Source organism: Euprymna scolopes, chromosome 14, assembly GCF_053919585.1.
Source record: "Euprymna scolopes isolate OS-2025 chromosome 14, ASM5391958v1, whole genome shotgun sequence".
In the NCBI taxonomy this organism is placed as follows: Eukaryota; Metazoa; Mollusca; class Cephalopoda; order Sepiida; family Sepiolidae; genus Euprymna; species Euprymna scolopes.
This window is the reverse complement of record NC_136495.1, coordinates 73,968,242-73,993,924: the sequence shown is the minus strand read 5'-3', so window position 1 is coordinate 73,993,924 and position 25,683 is coordinate 73,968,242. Positions and strand designations below refer to the sequence as shown.

Genomic DNA, 25,683 nt, shown 5'->3' with positions numbered 1-25,683 from the left:
AGATTCCATGAACAAAGTTTCTTTCTTAGAACTGCACGCCTGTGGAATTCTCTTCCGTTTGCCTGCTTTCCAGCTGACTACAATATGGTCGTCTTCAAGTCCAATGTAAACAAGTTCTTAATGAGCAGTTCCCCTAAAGTAATCCAATTTTCCAAATTTACACTACTAACGATTACTATGATAATGTCCCATTGACTACTGTACACTCTTTAAGCCTTATCCTTGAGTGGCCTCTGGACCTTGATAAGTGGTGACTTCTTTGTAAAAAAAAAAAAGAAAAAAAATCAAATAGTAGCCCTTTACATCTAAGTGGCCTTGTATGGGTAAATAAGAAAAAAATATATATATCTATAAACAAAAGGAAAGGTAAGACATAACACTCTGATTGGCGGACAAAGTCCCTTACCGAGATTCTAAAACAATATTCATCTATTCAATCTACTTTTTTTCTTTCTTTTTTTTTTTCAATCTTTTTATCATTTTGGTCTAGCTGGGGATGGGATATCCTACTGGATGCCAGACATTCATCTGCTATCTCATACATTCTAACCAAAAGATATTTTCTAACCGTCCCTTTAATTGCAATTGTTTGTATCTCTCTTGCACTTGGTTCACCGAGTATATTAGTTAAGAAATTTTTTTAATTCTTTTTCATGAGTCCTGTTGCTGCTATAACTATTGGTATGATAGATATCTTCCTAAGATTCCAGTTTCTTTTCATGTCATACATAAGACCTTGGTATTTCATTATCTTTTCCATCTCAGTTCTGCTTAGGCCAGCATCATTGATGACGCTAACTTCTACTAAGGTTGCTTCTTTCTCCTTGTTCCATATTACTATGTTAGGTTTAAGAGCTCCGTTTTCAAAGTATGTAGTTGTAGGAATGCAGTCATAATGGATGGTGTATGACTTATTTCCAACTGCTCTATCTGATATACTAGTTTGGGTGTTTGGAGGTGTGTGTTGAGCAAAAAAAAAACAAAACAAAAGTGGTAGTAGGCAGGCAGGCTCGAACCTGTACCACGAAGGAGGAAATGAACGTGAAAAAAAAATGTGACGTCTTTGCCATTGCATGCATCACCAAACCGGAAGTCGCAAAAGTTTAAATTAAGGCTAGACATTCGAAAATAGAGGATAACTTTCGAAAATATCGGAAAAAAACCCAAAAAACCGACTCCTCCTTGTAGAAAAGTGCCCAGTTGAGGATGTTGGAATTAATGTGCTTGGCCAATTTTTCAATATTTGTCGTCTGAAAGGTTGAACTTCAGAACAATATCCATCTTGTGAAAATCCGTCGCCTTTGTCAAAGGTTTTAGGCATACATACATACATGATGATTGCAACGTCTTGTCAGACGAGTGCCACTCCCTCAGACATTTAAAATCCATGAGCACAAATGTCTGAGGGAGTATCTATACAAAGATGATGTTACAGAGTCTTAGCTTTGTACGACAGCTAAGTCTCTCTCTTGGTTCAAAATGTTGAGATCCAGCAACAAGCGAGAGCAAGATAGCCAGCAACAAATTAAACTGCAGACCAGCTTAATGCGGGTAACGGTCTTCCGCTCTATGGTTTTTAAATCAGAGATTTGCTTCTCCTAGAAAGGTTGCCTTCACCACGGCTTACGGGAGCCCTCTCCACCCCAATACATATATACACACACACACAAATATACACGGTGCTAGTTGGCCGTTGACCCAGAAAAAGAGTTTATTCGCCCTTTACATACATACATACATACATACATACACACATACATACATACATACATACACACATACATACATACATACATACATACATACACAAATACATACACACATACATACATACATACATACATACATACATACATACATACATACATACATACATTTTAACAGACAGGTGAGACTTATAGATGTTCCTAGGACTTGCTGCTGCATTCGATATTCAACTTTTTGCGGATTGTCAAGTGGAGATATATGAGACAGATGATCCAAATTTTTAAAAAGTTTTTTTCTCAATGTAAGGATTGCATAGTCATAATGGATGATGGGTGGCTTCTTTCCAACTGTTCTTCTTGGTATATATTCCCAGGACTTGCTGCTACATTGAACGCGTTTGGTAATGAAGATGTTATTTGAAACTTAAGTGTAAAAGACTAACGAAAACGTGACAGACCAATCAACAAACAACCATTATTGTACAAATGCAAGGGGGCATATAAAGTGAGTTAAAATACTTCGCTTACGAATGCACAACAGTTACAAATTGTGATCAAATAGGATGGTAACAATTTCGCTTCAGCTAAGCAGAATCTATTATCAACTCATGAACCATAGTAAAATGTGGTCAATTATGATAAACTCGGACTAGTAATGGCGGATTAGTGAAACGCATGGCCTTTCCTTCCTGAGTTTGTTTTCCAACAATGGCATTTGCCATCACGGAAGTAAACTCGTCTGCCTTAACAACAGTTTGAAACACTTTTTCCTGTTTTGGTGTAATTTTGTACTGGCTTCAAACTTTTGGAATTGTTGCAACTAGTGATGGGACGATTAAAAAAAATCCCCATTTCAATACAATTGTAGATTCTCTTCTACATTCTTGATTTTAATACACCTGTAACAGTTATATGCAAATACGCCCCATGTGTGAAATGATGTCACTATAAAGAAAAATCGAGAGCAAGTTAGAGAAGACGATCACATTAGAGAGGTGAGTGATGTAATAAATTATGGGGTTTATCTATTTTATTTTTACTTTTATCATATTTTGCTTTGGTTTTGATACCCCCAAATTCGAAGCTATCTCATTACAACGCTTCCTTTTCATAACCTATCATACTTTCATAAATCAGAGTCCATTTTCTGTAGGCTGTTTTTGAACACAGTCAACGACGGATAGTTTTGCTAGTATATATATATATATATATATATATTTAAATAAATGTTTAGAGGTACAGAATTTGTATATAGTTTTAAATAAAGTACTAGGCGGAAGTTTTTCGAGAGCTCTTTCGGCTATCATCTCGTCAGGAGTAAATCGATAGCAATCTAAATAATATTGTAACGAAAATAAAGAGTTCTATTGGGGAACTTATTAATGTGCCAAACGTACGGGGACATTAATTAAATTTATTTACGTTTAAAAAAGGATTAAAATATCGGCACAACGAGGGAGAAAAGAAAAAAAAAGGCGGGAGAAAAAGTTCAAAGTTCCCCAAAGAGAAACAATGCGTTTGATGTTTCTTTTTGCCGGCACAAAGAAAGTTGACGCACCGCGATAGAGACGGCCTCCAAAATCTTTAAAGGGGTTCCTGTCCTTTTTTGATTTTTTCCATTTTTGCAAATACTTATATATTGGTCATCAGTTTGCTAGGCAAAATGCTTCCAAAGATAATAGTAAACAACTTGCTCTTCTGGTTCGCAGAAGATATGGGTGTGAACCCACTAATGGAAGCAAACATATTTTCAATTTTTCAAAAACTGTCCTTACAGAAATTGAAAATAGAGTTTTGTCTAGGGGTTTAGATTTTTGTATTCCCCCTACGAGTATAAATAAAGAGAGAACACTTTCTGCCTTTGAAGTTTTGTTCTCTCAACTTAGACATAATGTGCCGAATTCCCCAGAAAAAATTGTTGGGATGAAATCTAATTTAGTTGCCTTAGCTTATCGATATAGTAACATTCCTGTCGATCATAGCGACTTTGTCTGGAACATAACGCAATTTAAGACTATGAAAGCGTTAAAATCTAATACCGATATTTATATGTGTAAACTAGACAAAGGTGCAAGAGTGGTGATTTTGGATAAACCAGACTACGTTGAGAAAATGGCAGTTATTCTCAATGATGGTTCGAAATTCCGTAAACTCGGCTCTGTCGAGTTGACGGATAATACTTGCAAGAACGAGGCTAAAATGCAAAGACGTCTACTTGCATTATTTAAAAAGAATGATTTGTTTGCAAGGACGTCTATGACAGGACCAGGCCCTCTGGGTCACAACGTCCCAGAATGTATGGTCTCCCCAAAATCCACAAGCAAGGTGTTCCACTGAGACCCATTTTATCAATGGTTGGTTCAGCACAACATTCTTTGGCTCAGTGGCTTGTGGAAATTCTGCAACCTGTGCGTGAATTATACACCACGCATTGTATCCCAGATTCTTTTCGGTTCGTTGATTGTGTACGTGGGTTGGATTCAAATGCAGAGACGTCTTTCATGTGTTCAGTTGATGTCTCTAGTCTTTTTACCAACATACCGTTGGATGAGACTATACGCATATGTGCCGACGCTTTATATGATGGTCGCCTGACTGCTCCCCGGTTTTCTAAAGATATTCTTATTGAACTCATTTTAATGTGTACGAAATCCGTGGAATTTAATTTTTGTGATATTATGTACTGTCAGGTTGATGGGGTTTCAATGGGGAGTCCGTTGGCCCCAACTTTAGCGGATATTTTCGTCGGGTACTATGAATCCGTTATGTTTAATTCTACAACTAAACCCACTGCATATTTCAGATATGTTGACGACACTTTTGCTATTTTTCCTTCGCAAAGTGAAGCGTCGATATTTTTTAATAGGTTGAATTCTTTACATGGGGCTCTTTAAGTTCACTATGGAAAGTGAGAAGGACAATTCGCTTCCTTTCTTGGATGTTCTCGTCGAACGCTCAAGGGGGGGGGGGGTTTCTCACTACAATTTATAGAAAGCCGACATTTACTGGCTTATATGTGAACTGGTTGTCTTTTGTACCTAAATCACGTAAGGTCGGCTTAATTAATACTTTGGTACATAGAGCCCTCATGATTTGTCCGCCTAACAGATTAGATGTTGAACTCGATAAGATCAGGGAAATATTCATCAATAATGGTTATCCTGCTGACCTTATTGATGACTGTATTTTCAAAAAGGTTGCGGATTTTAAATCCCCTAAAAAGTTTGGACTCTTGAAATGCCCGGTTTATTTGAAATTACCGTGGATTGGGGAGGGGAGTTATAGAATTTCCAAAAAGATTCGAAGAAGTATTTACGACTGCTTCAATTCGGTGACCTTGCGTTTGGTATATACTACGAGACCTGCTTTTCCGTCTTTCCGCAAGGATAGTTTGCCTTACATCCAAAATAGTAATATTGTATATCAGTTTAGATGCCAGTGCGATGCTGGTTATGTTGGGCGAACATCCTTGCACTTTTTGACTCGTATAAACCAGCATGTTCCATCGAAGATCAGACAAGGGAGGATGGGGTCTGGTGGTCTCCCTCCTTCTGCAGCCTTGGACTCTGCTATTGGCTAGCATTTGGTTGACAACCCGTGCTGTGCCGATAGATATAAAATAGATTGGTTCGAGGTGCTACACAGAGCGGACTCCAAAAACCATTTAAAGATTTTGGAGGCCGTCTCTATCGCGGTGCGTCAACCTTCTTTGTGCCGGCAAAAAGAAACATCAAACGCATTGTTTCTCTTTGGGGAACTTTGAATTTTTTCTCCCGCTTTTTTTTTTTTCTCCCTCGTTGTGCCAATATTTTAATCGTTTTTAAACGTAAATAAATTTAATTAATGTCCCCGTACGTTTGGCACATTAATAAATTCCCCAATAGAACTCTTTATTTTCGTTACAATATTATTTAGATTGCTATCGATTTACTCCTGACGAGATTATAGCCGAAAGAGCTCTCGAGAAACTTCCGCCTAGTACTTTATTTAAAACTATATATATATATATATATATATATATATATATATATATATATATATATATATATATATATATATATATATGCCATTAAATATTTAAAATCTTAGAAGAATAAGCGCAAGGAGAAAATGTGTTTATCTTAAGACGAAATACTTGGCATAATTTCCAGCAATTAAAATAAAATAAATCAGAAAAAACTTAATTTAAAATAATTGCGTTATTTTTTTTTTCCATTTTTTTAAAATTACATATTTTATCTATTTCCTTAGTTTTTCCTTTCTGTTTTCGTTTTTTATTTGCCCTTTGCTTTTCATTCGGCACATTAGCACAGTCTAAAGCAATTATAACCCGGATGCAAACTCGAATGTCAAACGGGACGTTCAAACGTAATAAAATGGCGACTGCGATCTTGCGCTAAAATAAATGTGTTTACATTTGTTACATATGACGCGGGGAAAATGTGATTTTAGTGTATAAAAGATTTGCTAAATTTCTAAGGTAACTTAAGTACGATTGACGAGGTCCAAACGTGGCCTTTGTAATATATGTCATTAAGGCCCGTGAGCTGAAAAAATGAGGCAATCGCTGAGGTAGGTGTGTCAGAAACTTCGTGAAAAATATTGAATAATTCGACTTCATGTCTTTTCAAGCTTATAACTACTCGAAAAATGTAATTCAAACCCTAATTTTATTTTCAATTAAAGGAGCAAGGACCAAGGTTTCATTAAAAAAATACAAACAACGTGGATTAAAAAAAATGGTTTTAAACTTCGGACTTTACAGGTAAATTTCCAAAAAAACTGTTCTTTTTTTTTGTTTTAAATTAGAATATATTATTTATTGGTCTTTTATCTTCAATTTGTGATATATAAAACTTTGGCACATAAATTAATTATTTACTTTTTAAGAGACATTTCAAAATAGGGGGCGTGAATTAAAAAAAAGTTTGTCTAAAATATTATATTCTGTTTATTAGAAAGAACATAAAATTTCACATTGACCCTGAAAATATCGTAAAAATTGAATCAATAGAAAAATTTTGATAGATTTTTAAAGTTTAAAAATTGAAAAATATTGAGCTCATAAAATTCAATTATTTTCATTACTATTTTTTAAAAAATAAAAATAAAAGATTTTTCTATTACTTTTTATGCAACTTTAATAGTTTATTTTGGAAGTATAATCCATAAAAAAGAATAAACAACCCACTTTTAATAGAGAAATTACGAGTTTTTAAAAAATATTTTATTCACAGTTTCGTGTTAGCGGTGTCAAAAATTCTACAAAACTTCTGATACACCTATCGCTGAGGTCCTAGCAAGCAAAATCTGTTGAACATTCAGATAATGAATCAAAATTTTTTGCAAAAAGTATTGGAAAACTTAAAAATTGCATTAAAAATAGAAAAATAAGGAACATGATGAATTTTTACTGAAACTCATTCAATATTACTGAAAAGAAGAATTAAAATGGATAAGTTGTGTATATGTATTAAAAGTAATGAAACATTTTGTTGTTTCATGGATTTTAAAGACTAAAATACGTTTATTATTTACTTATGAATTACATTTAAAAAGAAGAAAAGGAAGGAACAACATTCGATTCGTAGCAAAACTGAATTTTATTCAATATAAATAAAAAAATATGCATGTAAAATTACGTATGTTTGAAGCAGAAGACAATCAAATGTTGCAAAATATGAAATATAAATTCAAGCAATAAACAACCAACTCAAAACTAAACGATAAATATTTTTTGAACATTTAAAGGAACAACAATAAATATTTTTTTAAATCAAAATTAACAACAATATTTTTAAAAAGATCAAAGCGAACGATATTGTCTTAAAAAATCAAAACCAAAAATAAATAAATTTTAAAAAAATCAAAGGCGAACAGTACATTAGTTAACCTGAAAAACGAACAATAATTTAGCAAAAATAAAAACAAATAAAATTCAAACAAATAATGTTAATATGAATAAACGAAGTTATTAGTGCAGAAATATTTCAAACATCAAATGTTAAGACATTACACCAATCTGTTGTAGAATTTAATTAAAAGTTTCAATTTTCCTTTTACTGATTTTTTTTTACTAATATTGTCATCCTCTTTGCGAGGTTAAAACATTTTTTCAATTGTTTCATGCCGCTTTTTTTTTACACAAACAAACATAGTTAAAGAAAAATAAATAAGAAATAAAAAAATAATTTTAAAAAAATTTGTGAAATATCAAACGGTTCTTCTGCTAGGTTAATGTCGGTGCGTTACTTACGGAAATATGGTTAATTAAACTTCAGAAGCACCCGTTAAAAACTATACAAGTTCTATAATTGAATACGCCCTAAAAAGAAAAGAAAGAAAAACACGAAAAAATGTTTATTTTTAGTATTAATGAGGTGAAAACTATTTTTTTTTACAATTTATGAAAAGTATTTCATCTAATTACTATTAAACGAGGTGAAAACTATTTTTATGAGATATATTTCTTGTAATTTCAAATATCCTCCATGTATTCATGCGCCTTTTGAAACATCATGTGACTACGCATGTGTGCGCACGAACATACATCAGTAAGAACCGTTACCATGTAGCGTTAACAAAGGAAGTGAAGTGGCGCAAAATAGTCCCAAGGTCCAGGGCTTCATATCATGCAAACGGTAAATTTGCGACGGGTTTGATTATCAAATTCATTGTCAGCGACCTCGAATACCCTTAAAAAACAAATTAGAGTGGTCGGTTTTCTGTTGCAGCGTCGGGTAACATTTATCAAAATTCACATATTTTTACACACACTATGTAAAAACTCGTACATAATATACAATTTTAACGTACTGTAATCACAGATACTAATTAAAAATTTGGAACATTATCTGAAAACTACGTGATATATTTACAGATACTATATAAAAAATCTGTACATAATCTAAAAAAATGAGGTGCTATATTTTCAGATACTATGTAAAAAATCTGTACATAATCTAAAAAAATTAACGTGCTATAATTTACAGATACTATATAAAAAATCTGTACATAATCTAAAAAAATAACGTACTATATTTACAGATACTATATAAATAATCTGTACATAATCTAAAAAAATAACGTGCTATATATATATATATATATATATATATATATATATATATATATATATAGTATATAAAAAATATGTACATAATCAAAAACAATTAACGTGCTATATTTACAGATGCTATATAAATAATCTGTACATAATCTACAAAAATTAACGTGCTATATTTACAGATGCTATATAAAAAATCTGTACATAATCTACAAAAATTAACGTGCTATATTTACAGATGCTATATAAATAATCTGTACATAACCTACAAAAATTAACGTGCTATATTTACAGATGCTATATAAATAATCTGTACATAATCTACAAAAATTAACGTGCTATATTTACAGATGCTATATAAATAATCTGTACATAATCTACAAAAATTAACGTGCTATATTTACAGATGCTATATAAATAATCTGTACATAATCTACAAAAATTAACGTGCTATATTTACAGATGCTATATAAAAAATCTGTACATAATCTACAAAAATTAACGTGCTATATTTACAGATGCTATATAAATAATCTGTACATAATCTACAAAAATTAACGTGCTATATTTACAGATGCTATATAAATAATCTGTACATAATCTACAAAAATTAACGTGCTATATTTACAGATGCTATATAAAAAATCTGTACATAATCTACAAAAATTAACGTGCTATATTTACAGATGCTATATAAATAATCTGTACATAATCTACAAAAATTAACGTGCTATATTTACAGATGCTATATAAAAAATCTGTACATAATCTACAAAAATTAACGTGCTATATTTACAGATGCTATATAAAAAATCTGTACATAATCTACAAATATTAACGTGCTATATTTACAGATGCTATATAAATAATCTGTACATATTCTACAAAAAATAACGTGCTATATTTACTGATACTATAAAAAAATCTGTACATAATCTAAACAAATGAACGTACTATATTCACACATACTATAGAAAAAAATCTGTACATAACATAAAAATTTAACGTACTATATTCACACATACTATAGAAAAAAATCTGTACATAACATAAAAATTTAACGTACTATATTCACACATACTATAGAAAAATTCGCACATACCATAAAAACAACACTTTTGAGTCCCCACCTCCCTAAGTAAATAAACATAGGAGAAATATATACCAGCAATAATAATAATCTATTTCATTCGAAATGAAGGCATGATTGAAAGATGATGATCATGATGATGATGATGATGATAATCATCATCATCATCATGATCATGATGATCATCATGGTGATGATGATGATGATGATGATCATCATCATCATCACTAACAACAACAACAACAACAACAACGACGACGACGACAACAACAACAACTGGACATAAAGAAATAAACTTACTTCTACTGTGGTTTACTTGTATGTAAGGAAGCAACCTCTTATTAAAAGCTATCTTAATGGTAACAAATTCGTTCCGGGCCGGATATTAAAAATAAAAATGCCAAACAAGAGGCAAAGATAGTGTCATTATCAGAGTCATAAGTAGGGCTATGATAACAGAATATTCTTATCATTGTTTGGACTCTCGAATATCCGACACAGACACAATTAATCCAGCGAGAACCACATGACAACAGTATATTCTTTTCATTATTCATTCATATATCCGACACAGTTAGACACAGTTAATCAACTGAGAACCACACCACTCTATATAAAAGCATATAAGATATCAACGAATACACACTTGAGGATCGAAACAATGAAAATAATATTCTATTGTCCTAGCCCTAGTCATTAGATATCTTGACAAACGCGTCGGCCAGCGTTGCATGTAATATGTTCATTCGTAATATTTTACAATGAATAAGAGTGATGAGTGTGTAGGGGTGTGGGATGAGGTGGTGGAAGTAAGTGTTATGTCAAATTGAAATAATTAATTAACAATAATGTTACATTAAGTATAAACTTATACAAGATGTGAAGATGTGTGGGGTTTTAACTGTGATGTTGGTTTGGAAGATTATATAGTTCCTCAGCATCATTGTGATGTCATCATTGGTGCCTGAACTGCTCGTCGGTCGGGTAACAGGTATGCAGTAGGTCGGGTGAAAAAAAAAAGGAAACAAAAAGGATGTAATTGTGTCTGAGATGGGTATATTTGCTGCTATATTTCCAAAAAAGTTAAAACAAAGGCACACATGTCTAAAGCTATGGTTAAATCCTTAAAAAATGATTTCCAGTTTTCAATGAAATAGGAACATAAATCGATGTTAACATTTCATTCCATTAAATTAAAGCTCCTTTCCTTTATAAGAAACGTTTTCAGCTTACCGATCTCTCCGCGCCATATATATACTCTGGGAGTGCTGCTACGGGCTGGATATAGTACACCACGATCAACGATAAACACATCCCGTTTAAATCAAGGAGTTGATATTTCGTCTACTTGAAAGGTCTTTTGTCGAGTTCACGGCGTCATTAATTTTCTGGAGAGAATTAATTATCCGGGCTGGATCCGTCGTGCTAGAAAATGTACTTTGTATAAACTGAGCGACAAACACATTTTTTTCTTTCTAAAAATAGATTTATTAGCATGTACGAAGTAACATTTTATTTAATCTCGAAAAATGGATGAGTTGGTTCTCAATCCATCTGTTCTCGACGAGTTACACTTCCAAAATGGCGATGAAAAATGAGAGAGAACGAGAGAAGAAAGAGGGGAAGAGAGAGACAGACCGACAGACAGACAGACAGACAGACAGACAGACAGACAGACAGAGAGAGAAGAAAGAGAAAGAAAGGGCTAGGGAGAGAGATATGAATACCTATCAACAAGAAAAGGACAAAAAGAATACAGTTACTGGAAGCGTATTCAGATCAACGTGTCTCGGATGATAAGTTCAATAAGTTCACCGTCTTCGGGTCTCCGATTTTATAAACAATCTGTCAAATCCAGGTAAATCAACTCTTATCGACAACATGCTATCAAGTCGCCATGTAACACGTTTCATTTATACGTCTCTCTCCAATTACAAGGAAAGCTGAGTAAAATGCTTTAAATGTAGGGAGCTTTAGCTTCCTTAAGATGACCCTTATTACTGTGCCATGTATCCACTGATTGCCATGGCTGATCATTTTTAACCTGAAAATCCATCATTCAAACTTTTCGACCTAACACTCATAGATAACATGAGTTGTAACAAATACATAGAAAATATTGCCAATACTGCTGCAAAGAATATGAATGCCCTTTACAGTGTTATAAAATCTATCACCCCCTGTCATCATCCTATATCTGTACAAAGCTACCATCCGTCCATGTATGGAGTATTGTTGTTGGGCTGGTACAACAACCACTAGTCTATTAGCTACTATACTGTCTATCATGCTCCAGCCCCGGTCCTATCACTGAAATGTTGCATGCCTGTACTTGTTTTACCAGAACTTTAATGGCATGTGCTCCGATGAACTTACCGTTTTGTGCTCCTTCCCATCGGCGTAAATATCCTCGACCAAAAATCAATAAAATCCCACCATTTCAATGTATAATCTGTCACAGATGCCGAAAGGAATAATATCCATTACATTTGTTTTTTTTATCAACATGCACAAATTTAAATGCAATATGCACAAATATCTCGGTGCACAACTCTCTACTTAGAATTCCCCTGTAAGTATTTGTAAAATAACTGGAGATACCACTTACCAGTCCAAATACAAACTTACAAAAATATGTTTAAGTTAAAATGGTTTATTCTAAATTCCTATCTACAATAAAACAAGCTATTTGCTACGTCAACATTAGTATGAAACAATCTCCTTTATAATAATACATAACCGACCAATAGGACATTCGTACTTAGCACTAAAACAATATTGACGGTAAACCATTGTCCTACAAAACCTCCTTGATCAGCAAGAAAATATGACTGATAAGACTGGAGAAAATTTGAAAGTAAGTAGACAAGAAGACAAAAAAAAAAACAAAAAAACAATTGTACTCACCAACTTTTTTTTTTTAATTCTGTCCCTCGGCCTGGTTTGTCTTTTCGTCCTTTTTGTGGCTGTATTTCTGCGTAGTAACGTTTATTTATTTTTCCTTCAATTTGATTTTTTTTGTAAAAGACCTGGTTATCAGCATCCAAATCAATGTATATATAACATGGCCGTTACACTTCAACCATGCCATTACATATCAAACCTAGAACCGGCGCATTGTCTGAGACTCTGTCGCAAAGAAACAAACAAGATAAAAAGGAAATAAATAAAATCCGACTCTTTCAAAAGTCTTTTTGCACACGCATGTATTTTACAACGCTCTGCCAAATAACATGTGCTTTTTAAAAGTCTCTTTCCCCATCACCTCACGCTGGCCATAGCCAGCGCTTTCTCGCACTCACTTTCACACGTTCATCTACTCCAGCACTCCTTTTGCTTCTCCTTTTGACCATGTGGTGTATTTTCCTTTTCTCTCCTTCTTTTTCACGTGGCGTCAGCAAGTGTACACTTCCCAATTTGCATACGTGCTTTAAATGCAGCTACTGTTACTTTTCTCATTCGTTAACGCTCTCTTACACTACGAGCGCACCGCTACGTTACAAGAGTATTTTACCAGCAATACTGCACACGTGTTTATTCATTATATTAGGTTCCTGCTATATTATTTTGTTTCTAGAAGTTTTCTTGTTCTTCTGAGGTATTCTTTTCCAATATTTTCTTTAATTTCTGTTGATTTTAAAATAATTATATAACACTTTCTTTACTTGCGTTTTTCATTTCACTTTCGTATTTCATTTCATTTTCAGTCAGTTTCCGTTTTCTCATAAAACTCTATTCGATCGTCCATTTTGTAGCTGTTCTCGCATATTTCAACATTACCAAAAGATATGTATCGACAATATCTTATAGTTGAATAAAATTACGAAGTTTCAAAATTTTAAAAGTACCAAGATCGGTAGAAATTTAATTTCTTTGTGTTTGGTAAAATTTATTTGTATGCTGAGAATGAGTCAGTCAGAAAAAGCAATCCGAGATATATTCACAACCATCAGTCTCGATCACAGAACTTCACAACTACCGTGACACTTGGAGGTGCAAAAATAAAATTTACAGAACTACTTAGTGAATATACCCGGTGAACCAAGTGCAAGATACAAAATATCACTTAAAGGGACAGTTAGACGCCCCAAAAGACATCACCGGTCTCTGATGTAGCAAGTGATATCTGGCATTAAGTAGAATTTAATCACCATTAAGGCACACATTAGAAAATGGGAAAGAATATATGAATAAAAAATACAATAAAAACAACAACAAAGACTAAAGAAAAACAAAATAAAAAAACACGGAAAGCCTGACATAATTACTAGGGTTAGGACAACAGCATATTATTGTCATTGTTTTGAGTCTCGAGTGTGTATCCGTTGATATCCTATATGCTTTTATATAGAGTGATGTTGTTCTCGGTTTATTAACTGTGCCTGTATCGGATATATACTGATCGACGCGTTTGTCAAGATATCTAATGACTAGGGCTAGGACAATAGAATATTATTTTCATTGTTTCGACCCTCAAGTGTGTATTCGTTGATATCTTATATGCTTTTATATAGAGTGATATGGTTCTCGCTGGATTAATTGTGTCTGTGTCGGATATATATTCGACAGTCAAAACAATGAAAAGAATATTCTATTGTCATAGACTTAATAATGACGCAGGACGATATGAAGAGAGTAGTAACTCTAGTTGTGATGATGACTTAAACAGAGCTGAAAGGGAAAAATACCAAGGTATAATGAAGTAGAAATTGGAAACTAAAAAAAATAAATCTCCATTTTTCGAGTAATTATAGGGGTGTGTTCCGTCCCGTAAATACCACGTGCTCCATTGTCTAGAGTGTTTTAAGTCTTACGACGGAAATTATAAACACTTCTCCAAAATTAAAACTCTGAAGACATTTTGTCGTTGAATCAACAGGTTTATTAAAAATGAAGAAGGTAAAAACTGAAAACAGAAAGAAATAATAAAACAGAATTAGCGTGAAGCTTGGTGTGGAAGGGGGGGGGAGCAGAAAATGCTTAAAACTATGTTTAAATTGAATAAGTCCAAAATACTAATGAAATAGAAAGTAAGAAATTAATCAAAGTCCCAATGTAGAAACAAAATAAAGGATAAAACTTACAGCGAAGGTCTGACGTCGAGGAGAGGAAGGTGGAGGCGATAGCAGCTAAACTCTCGTGGCCATCAACCCATGGAAAAGCGAAAAAGGCCAGCCCCGATGTTAGCGGTGAAGGGTCACAAGTTGTCCCCTCCAAAAAAAAAAGGGAAGGATGAGGGGCAATAAAGAAGACTGAGTCACGACAGGGCGTTTCCAGTTATTTTTAAACAGATTACTAACGTTTTAAAATGTTAAAAACTTGGAGGTTTTACAGGGCTGAAATAAAGGTTTAACCTATTATAACACGAGAAAAAAGAAAATATAATGTGTTTAGTAAATACTACTACTACTAATAAAATAAATAGATAAATAAATCTAAGTTTATTTCTATAAAGAGTAACAGTTTTATTCTAAGCTTTTGGGTCGTTTATAGTTGATTATCCATCCCAGCGTCGTAACAAAAACGATGATCCGATATAATAAATACAAATAGGAAACTGAAAAAAAAAAACAAAAAAAAAACACGTCCATTCTTAGCACGGACTACGCTGAGCGACTTATAAACAATTTTGTTTTATTTGCGAGTTTTTAAAACCGTGTTTTTGTTTTTGTTTATTGTTATTTTGTTACTAGGATTCAGGTAAATACCGGAAAAATTAAAATTTTAAGTTGTTTTAATTTTTTAAATAAATAGAAAGCAAAATTGCATAAGACACGTGACGTGATGACGAATAATTCTAAAACTGAAACTCTTTATGAGATTAAGGTGCAGCAGCTTGCATTGCAGATGTGCTAGAAAGATAAGTCCCAACTAAACATTTGGGGTGCTCAGAGTCCTCGGATATAGAGATGGAGAATGTAAATAGCAACAGTTTATGTAGATAATCCAAAAATTTCCGATAGAATGCGGACAATGAATTAAATTGCCTAGCTTGAAACGTTACTTAGCCATCAGAAATGACGGAGATATAAAACGTTTCTGGCAATGATTCTGAAGATTCGGTTTGCGAACAAAGTAGCTTAGTGATAGTGGAAATTAGAGAAGTAGTAAGTGAATAAACGGTGCTTGCATTAGATAGCAAAATTGCATATGCTTAATTATAAGGTCAAACTGCATTGTGACACGAAAAGGGGAAAATGCAATAATTATATAATGTTGATATTCGAATAACTCGGAACGGATAATGCTTCTGGCCCGTTAGATCAGGTGTCGACTGTAATTGTCTTTAAGAAGCTCACCAAGCAGGGGACTAAGAACTTAAGAAACAAAAATAAGCTGGAATTATCTTAATTAATCTCGCCAAACAGGGGCTGAGACGTTAAGAGACAAAAAGGGGCATGGACAAAACAAAGTATTAGATTAACTAGTGTTCTCTCAAATAATCCCGTTAAAAGTAGCTGATCAATAAAGAGACAAATGAGTCATAGAATTATGCGAAAGGTTATGCTAACTAGTTTAGTAAAAGTTTTCCAAAAGGAAGTTGATGTAAGAGAATAAGAAAGAATGAACGAAAAAACTGAAAAAAGTGTATCTTGGAATACAATTAACAGCATAACATGTGTGTCATGAAAAGTGTCAATAAACAATAAACTGAGTATATTGCTAAAATAGAAAATGTCCCACTAATAAACACCTCAACAGAAATCGGATTTGCTAACTTTAAGTTGTTTTGTAAAATACTGTTAACATTTAAAACTCTATTCTTGCCCAACCAAGCAGAAACATTTCAACACTGATTCTATAAAATTTCTGAAAATAAAGTAAAAAAAATGCAAAAGACATACATTCTCGCTATTTAAACAGTTAACTGAGTTTTTTTTACCCCACTCAACGTATTAAAACGATGCCTTTTAAATATTTAGAAAACTTCGTTGGAATTCCTTTATTTTTACAAATGACAAAAAGAAAAAGAACAAATAAAGGAAGGAATTTCTGACGAAAGAAGAGTGTAAAATGTAAATTTTTATTTGAATTTAATTATTCATGTTTTATTGTGTGAACGTTTTCTTTTCTTGTTGTCTTTTACTGCCTCAGGCAGTAAATAATTTTTTTTGGAGGGTGGGGGGTGGGGGGTGGAAGGTATGTAACGGAGTGGTGCGTTAGCGAATAAGAAAAGCAACAGCAGCCGCATTTAAAGCACGTATGCAAATTGGCAAGTGTGCACGTCAGTCGCGGGAAGTAGAAGGAGAAAAAAAGGAAAATACACCACATGGTCAACAAGAAAAGCAAAGTGAAACACCGGGGAATATAGACGTGTGAAAACGAAGGCGAGTCGGCGTGAGGTGTCGGGGAGAGAGACTTTTAAAAAGCACATGTTATATAGCAGAACGTTGTAAAAGAAATGTGCGAGAAGAGTTTTGAAAATAACAGAATGCGTTATTGTTGGAAGAACCACAAATAAATGCATTTCATTTAAAAAAAAATATGCAGAGCCGGATTTTTATTTCTTTCCATATTTTTAGTTGTTCGTTTGCGACAAAGTTTCAGACAACACACGGGTTCGAGGTTTGATATATAGCAACACGGTTAAAGTATAACAGCCTCGTTACACTCTGGACCTTTCATCAACTGGACTAGGAGACGCTAATGAGCATGTACAATGCACTAAATAAAACATGTAATTTTATATTGAAACCGGGGGTTGGTTAATAAAAGTTTAACACTGGACGAAACGAGTATGTAAATTACAGACATCGATGATCATGACTCATCAGTCGGCATTCGGACGGTTTCACCATGATGTACATTGCAATTACTTACTATAGGGGCAGTGCTCATACAGATCGGGTAGTCTTAGCTATTGTATCTCAATTAGGGGTATAGGGGTATAGGGGCATAGGGGGTTATAAATAAAGATGTGCGTGTGTAAGTTTGTTTTTTTATAATTTTTCTTCCAATAATAGATATTGTCGATACCTACCTTTTGGTAATGTTGAAATGCGCGTGAATAGAAACAAAATGGACGGCCGAATAGAGTTTTATATGAAAATGGAAACTGATTGAAAGTGAAACGAAATACGAAACCAACACAAGTAAAGAAAGTGTTGTGCAATTATTATTCTTAAAACTGTTTTAGTCAAAAGAAATTTTTATTTTTATTCAAAAATGTCTTGTGTGATTATTATTCGAAATTTAAGTTGATTTTAAGTGACATGTTCATGTTTCGCTACAAAAAAGAATAAAAGAAAGTCTACACGCAGAGCAGAGAGGAGTGTAGTAACACCTGATTGAAATAACACATTCATTAAAGACGAGATCGAACGAGTCAATTCCTAGATGGAACGTGTGCACGAGAAACACGGGTGTATTTTGCATAAGGATTTGTGAAGAATTTATAGTTAAAACATAAGACTATATAAAGCCATGAATGACCACTGAATTTTATCCATATAAATGAACCAGTAGATGTATGTGTGTGTGTCTGTTTATAAATATTTAACCGATAAATTCTTAAACTACTGGTCACATAACACCAAAATTAACAAGAAATAGTAATCATACAACAAGGATGGTTTATAATGTGTAAAATCTTTGTTTGGATGGATGAATAACGCGTAAAATTGGCAAGTTGAAATATAAAATGTTCATTTCAACTTGTTGACACATTTCTGTTACTTTTGCGCATGTGCAAATTCATTCATAACGTAAAGTGGTTTAATTGGAAATCTTTCTTATGTAACTGTGGACAGCTCAAACATTAGGTAATGTGGCTAGAGCGCTAAATGTTTTGGTTTCGATTCTAGCTGATAGCACTCAAGTCAATTTTTAAAAACTTTTGAAATCAGTACTATATATATATATATATATATATATATATATATATATATATATATATATATATATATATATATACACTTGTGCCCGATATTATTCATACCCCTCGGATCTTTGAGATTTCTATAAGAATATTGCTCAAACCAGAAGGTAGACAATATTAAAGGGATTTCAAACAATAAATCAAGCATAAGCATTTAATTTAAACTCAACAAATAAATAAATTATGCAAGTTTGAAACATTATACAAAGAAAAACAATAATGGCACTAGTTCAAAATTATTCATACCTCTCTTACTAATAGTCAATAGCATGCCCTTTATTCTTAATAACTGCCTGTAACCGTTTGGGATATTTATCAACAAGGTTTTTACAAGCATCAACACTGATTTTTGACCATTCTACAATGCAGTAGTACTCCAAATCCCTCAAATTTCTAGGTTTCCGCTTTTTAACCTCAGTTTTCAATATGTGCCAGAGGTTTTCGATAGGGTTCAGGTCGGGACTCAGGCTAGGCCATTCCAAAACATTAATTTGATTATCCTCAAACCATTTCTTGACTATTTTGGCAGTATGTTTTGGATTATTATCCTGTTGAAGGACCCAGTTTGGTCCTAAATGGAGCTTCTCCGCATCCTGTCTAATGTTTTTCTGGAGTATCTCAAAATATTGCTCCTTCTTCATGGTTCCATCTATCTTGACCAAACTACCTGGACCACTAGCCGAAAAGGAGCCCCAAAACATTAGGCTACCACCACCATGTTTGACCGTGGGTATGGTGTTCTTTGGGTTGTAAGCTTCTCCTTTCTTCCTTCAAACGTAAGAAGCATCCATATGGCCAAACAATTCAATTTTTGTTTCGTCAGTCCACAAAATACTTGAGAAAACGGACTCTGGAGAATTCACATGGGTCCTAGCAAACTTTAGACGTGCTGCAAGGTGTTTTCCGGTGTGCAATGGAGTCCTTCTTGGTCTTCTTCCTTTCAGACCATTTTCATGCAGAGTCCTTTGCAATGTTTGCCTTGATATTTTTATGCCAGAAGACTCCAGATTTTCTAAAATGTCCTTATTAGTGGTGGTTGGATTTGCATTAACACTTCTTACAATATTCCTGGTGGCTCTAGCAGACAGTTTCCTTTTCCTTCCTCTACCAATCAAGTTGTTTGTTGTGTGGTGGCTCTGGAATTTTTTTATGATGCTCTGTACTGTTGCTGTAGGGACCTCAAATTTCTTGGAAATTGACTTGTAACCTAAACCATCCTTATGTGAATTCACAATTTTAGTCCTAAGATCATTACTAAGCTCTTTTTTCTTCCCCATTCTAATAATTTTTATTGTTTTTATTGGTTTTCAGTTGATATCATTTTAATTTCTGAAAAATGCAAAAAACGAAATGAAATTAATCAAAGGTTGTATAAAAGAATTCAAAATAAGAATCAAACAGAAAACAAACAGTCAGAAACTCGATTAATACTGAAAAAATAAGGGGGTATGATTATTTTTGAACATTGCAGATTTTATAAATAGCTGTATATTTCTTTTATTACAAGTATCCCGAGATTTTAAAATGACGAAAATGATCAGAAGAGGTTTATTAAGAATATGTATCAATATGGACGTAAACAATAAATTCTTACAAAAGTTACACCTAATAAACTCAATTTTCAAGGGGGGTATGAATAATATCGGGCACAAGTGTATATATATATATATATATATATATATATATATATATATATATATATATATATAGCCGAGCAAGGCCGGGTGATCCCTCTCGCTAGTTACTAACAAAACCAAATGCATTTTCTCAATAAAATTTCGTAAATGTGACATTCATACGTAGAAATCTTTCAACCTTTCAACTGTCGTCGCTCTTGAGTGGCTTTCCAAATAAAAAGGCTATTTGTGCATTCGTTTTGCAGACTGTTACCTCATCTTAATAGTTGTTGTTGTTTCACGACGTTTAGGCCAACTCATCCTATCACCTTCTTCAGGTGATTCACCGCGATGAGATAGGAATGGCGAGTCTTAACTTATCTCCAGTAATTACTGCCTTCTATAGTTGCTGTCTCACTAGGTTTGGCCAACTAATCCTCTGGTTTGATTGGGTAGGATTGAAACCGTTATCTTCAGACAATGCTCACCTGGAATCGTAGAGACTCGACACCTCTGTCCGAGCCCCGAAAGGCGGTCAAGGTTGAATTTTATGATCTTATAAATTCAATTTTGTGTTCTTATCTGGTGTTCCATTGTCGGGTCTACCAAATGATAGTATTATTTTTATTTACTTATAAAAATATGCACAAATTATGAAGCTTTATCTCAAAGGATAAAAAAAAATAACGTTATTATTCCAGCACAATTCGTAAATGAGTCGGTGCCGACAACTGCTTGTCTTTATCACGGTTAACACAGCCTTTATGCAAGACACATGCGGTCTTATGTCGCTTACCTTTGGAGGATAATCTCTGCCCATTAAATTATTTTTGAAATACTGTTAGCATGCCAGTGGAGGTTCTGAACTTGACAATGAACCCAACTAGGCCATTTCAGTGGCCTTTTAGTTGTTGGACTAAGGTAAATGTTCTCGATCTCCAGTGTTTTTTTTTTACACTTGGCTTCCAACCGGTTCCTGTTGATTTTGCGGTGGGTGTAAAAATGTTGTGCAGATCCATCCTACCAGGCTTTGCTTTCTCTCTTTGAGAAAGGGGTTAGTTTATTACTGATCGCCTGAAGCGCCTCACTGGAGAATGCCGACGGAGATGCCCCCCGGTACTTTTTCCAGGTCAGAGTGCCCCCTTCTCTGGTGCGCTTTTCGACCCTGGTATCACAGTTCTTGAAGTGGGAGGGAACTAAAAACCACGTCTACCCTCTCAAGACTTGCTTCCCGGCTTTTAGATGTAGTAAATTTATCGTTTGTTGTTTGAGGCGCCCTCGCCAGGGAATGCTCATTAGGCTACTTAGATTTATTTAAAACAATTTTTTTTTTTGCAGGGTCAGAATGCTCCTCCTTTAGGAACGTTGGCTCATTTTTAGGAAAAGGAATTCATGTATTCGCCCCAATTGTAAATTCATGAACACAAAAGGAAGAATAAATAACAAAAATCTCTTTAAAATAAATCAACGAAAAGGTTTAATCAATATAATAAGCAGACCGAAGCCATTTCTTCGGCGAAGGTTGGTATGCTGAAGCGCCAAGTGGGCCATCAGCTTCTACGACGATAGTTAATGAGTTGTGGCGTCTGGTGGACGGTGGACGGTGGCAAGCGAGGGAGAAGGATCTGTATTGCTCAGCAGTTAAGTTCTCTCTGCTGACCAACCGTAGTTTCCAAAAGGGCTGAAGAAATTCCTTAGTAAACAGATGAATCAATACGCATCACCAGCTAAATAGTCAGTTTGTGGCCGAATCACTCAGCAGGGAAGGAGTGTATTGATTCATAAGAGAAAATAGATCATTATTTTGTTTATTGGTAAGCATTCATCCCACCTTCCGACTCTGTGTCACATCCTCTCGCGGTGGGAGAGAAGTAAATACCGTGTTTCAGGGCCAATCGTTGGGTGCTGATTGGCCATACAACTAAAACAGACAAAATATGGCAAATGACATTTCGCCATAAATAGGAGAGGAAATATAGAAGAACTAGGGGATTATGGAAGCAGTAAGTTTGAAGGACATGAAAAGTTGTGCCTAGACAGTAACATGGTTTGGATGGACAGGAATGCGAGGAAACTGGACAACAGGAAAAGCTGGAAATTTGGAAATTGGATCCTGGGCAGCATGAAATACTCCATGTAGGTCTGGTTCGACGGAAAGAGGTTGCAGGAATGAGCTGGAATAGTAGTAAGCTGGTGCGGAAAAGTGCTCATCTTTATTATAGTTTGCATAGGAAAGTGACAGTTCAGTGGTTAACGGCACGGACTGACGACCTGAGTGTCCCAAGTTCGAATCCAGTTCGTTCCGCAAAAAACTTTTTTCACTTAAGATGTTGACAACCTTCACGTGGTTTTTCCCATAAGTACCTGATGTATTTCTAGAAATAGTTCTTATTATCGGGGAAACCAATGCTAACAACATAATCTTCGGATTCAGAAATGACAACTATATAGAAACATTGTAATATCACGAATAAAGCAGCAGCACATTTATTACTTATTAATAAAGTTTGAAAATATGCACTTCAATTTCTGAAAGATTTCGATGGAATTTCTCCGGAAAAAAAATCTTGTATCGTGATGGCACATATCGTATCGTGAGCTGCGTATCGTATCACGGATAAAAAAAAACTGTCGTTGCCGAAGGTGTACGCGTGTTTTACGTGACTGAAACAACAGGAAAAGTTGATCATAGAATGGTATGACCTGAAAACCTGTTGATCAGATTGTATGAAACATATATTTCACTTTTTAAAAGAAAACTAGTAAATCGTTATTATTTTTTTAAATAGACCCCTCCTCAATCTCCCCCCCTCTTTCTCTCTCTCTCTCTCTCTCTCTCTCTCTTCTCTCCGTCCACTCTTTTACTCTCTTCTATGCTCTTTCTCATTTTCTCTCTCTACATCCCCCTCTTTTTATCCTTCCCCTTCTCTCTCTCTCTCTCTCTCCTCTTTTTTTCTCTATAGCAAAATCACGTAATCACCTCAGTTTTCGTTGGATCACCACAGTTAAGCAACGTTTGATAATATCAGGCGCTGTATGTGAGAGGACGTGAAAACCTTGCACGAATTGCTAAAGAATAACGTTGTTATCTTCCTTGATTGACATATACTTGCGACCGGGTTCAGTCTGCATGGGGTGAATGCTGCTTGTTTTGTGCTCTCTCTCTCTCTCTCTCTCTCTCTCTCTCTCTCTCTCTCTCCTTCCCTGGCCTTCTCTGTTTTCTCTCACCTCATTTCTTCATTTCTTGTTTTGATTTCTATTTATCTCTGATATTTTCTCTTTACCTCTTTCTCTCTCCCTCACTATTATTCCATTTTCACCTAAACAAATCAGAGAGCCACTTTGATGTAGGGGCCTACTATCGGCGACATAAGTTGAAGTTGCAGGGATACTGTGTAGGGAGTTGAGCAGCAAGATGTCTGTTCACATTACACTTGAACTTCTGTATGGCAGTACAGTTCAGAAAACAGGAACCCGGAAGGGAGTTTCAGAGTCTAGCAGTTCTGAGGAAAAAACTAGCAGAGTAGAAGGTTTTCTTACATCTAGGGATCTCTACTGCATAGAGGTGGGATTTTGCTGATTGTTGGGTTTGTCGGAGGTATTTACGCCAAGGGTGTACAAGGGCTTGTAGTTTTTCAGAGCATCCACCATTAAAATACTTGTAGAACAGGCAGAGGGATGCAACATTTCGTCGACGGGACGGAGATTGACGCTTGGATGGCACTTCAGGAGCTATCAGGTTGGCGACTGTCTTTTGAAACCTGTTCAGGAGCGAGGGACTAGCAGCGGATGCACTAGCCCAAATGTGACAAAAATACTCCATGCATAGGCGAATGGTGGCCTTGTAGAGATACAAGATACTTCCAGGCGCAAGTAATTTTCTAGCATCGTAGAGAGAGTCCACTTTCCTCGTCATGGCCCTGGCAATGCTCTCAATGTATCTATTCCAACTCATGTTCCTATGAACGTTAAGCCGAGGAGTTTGAATGAAGTACTTTCAGGTAGTGTATCTTTAGCCATAGCTATTGATGGTTGAGAAGGTTTCTTGTAATTATTGAAGGAAAAAAGTTTAGTCTCGGCAGCATTGAATGTCACCATTCATTTTTTGTCCTCATTCCACTACAGATTGGAGATCTTTCTCTAGTGTCCAATTTTATCAGGGAGGTCATTTATGAATATTAGGAATAATAAAGGTCCAAAGATAGACCACTGATGTACAACAGAATTTATATCGTATTGTTTAGATTTATGACCGTCGAGGACAACCTGGATTCTTCTCTTATTTAAGAAGGATTTAATTATGTTAAGTATTCGTTCTGATTTTCCTGAGAAAACCATCGTGCCATATCCTGTCAAAAGTCTTAGATATATCTAGGGCTACCGCTCTACACTCCCTGATTTGTGTATGGTATATACGTTCAGAGATTACAGTTAGGATATCTGCTGTAGAACGGGCTTGCTTAAATCCATAGTTATTCGGTCAGAAGTTTAGCAGCTGTAAGGTGATGAACTAGAGCTTGGTTAATTATGGACTCAAATATTTTGGCGAAAAGCGGGAGGAAGCTAATGGGGCGATAATTTAATGGGTCAATTCATTCGCCAGAATTCTTGTGAACTGGTACCACAGAAGCAGTTTTCCATTTGTTGAGGCTCAGCGGAGCATTTTTTAATAGCATAGCTGAGGTGAGATCAGGTTCACATGTGTCACGATGTCTAGGATTTTTTTTTTTTTTTTTTTTGATATCATACACCTGAGAAGGGGTAATTTTCAGATCACCCAGTATGGCATCAGTCCGAAAAGGAAAGTCAAACATGGAGTGGTTTGCTGGGTCCAATGTAGTTTGAGGAAAACGACTAAACTTCTCTCTCTCTCTCTCTCTCTCTCTCTCTCTCTCTCTCTCTCTCTCTCCTTTATTTTAGTCTATTTATATCTATTTTGTTTTCTCTTCTATCTATCTATCTATCTATCTATCTATCTACCGACCTGTCCATTTCCTTATCTATCTATCTATCTATCTATCTTTTGCTTCCCCCTTCTACTTTCCCCGTTTTCTCCTCCCTTCTCTCTTTCTTTTTTAGTCTATTCATATCTATTTTGTTTTCTCTTCTCTTCTATCTATCTATCTATCTATCTATCTATCTATCACGCACGTTCTATATCTCTTGCTTTATATTTCTTGCCTTTTTTTCTCTATTTCTTTCTTTTGTTCTGTTCTCTCTCTCTCTCTCTCTCTCTCTCTCTCTCTCTCTCTCTCTCTCTCTCTCTCTCTCTTTCTCGCTATCTCTTCATTTTCTCACCATTTCTTTCTTAAATTCTTCCTGATTTC

The 25,683-nt window shown here is 34.7% G+C and overlaps 1 long non-coding RNA gene across 1 annotated transcript in view; it reads left to right on the top strand.

Annotated features, from left to right (window-relative positions):
• The first annotated feature begins 2,489 nt into the window (after positions 1-2,489).
• Positions 2,490-25,683, top strand: part of LOC145293090 (uncharacterized) — a 104,003-nt gene continuing 80,809 nt past the window's right edge. Inside the window, exon 1 of the long non-coding RNA XR_013869658.1 lies at positions 2,490-2,701. This is a non-coding gene — a long non-coding RNA (uncharacterized LOC145293090). The remainder of the gene's footprint in view (positions 2,702-25,683) is intronic.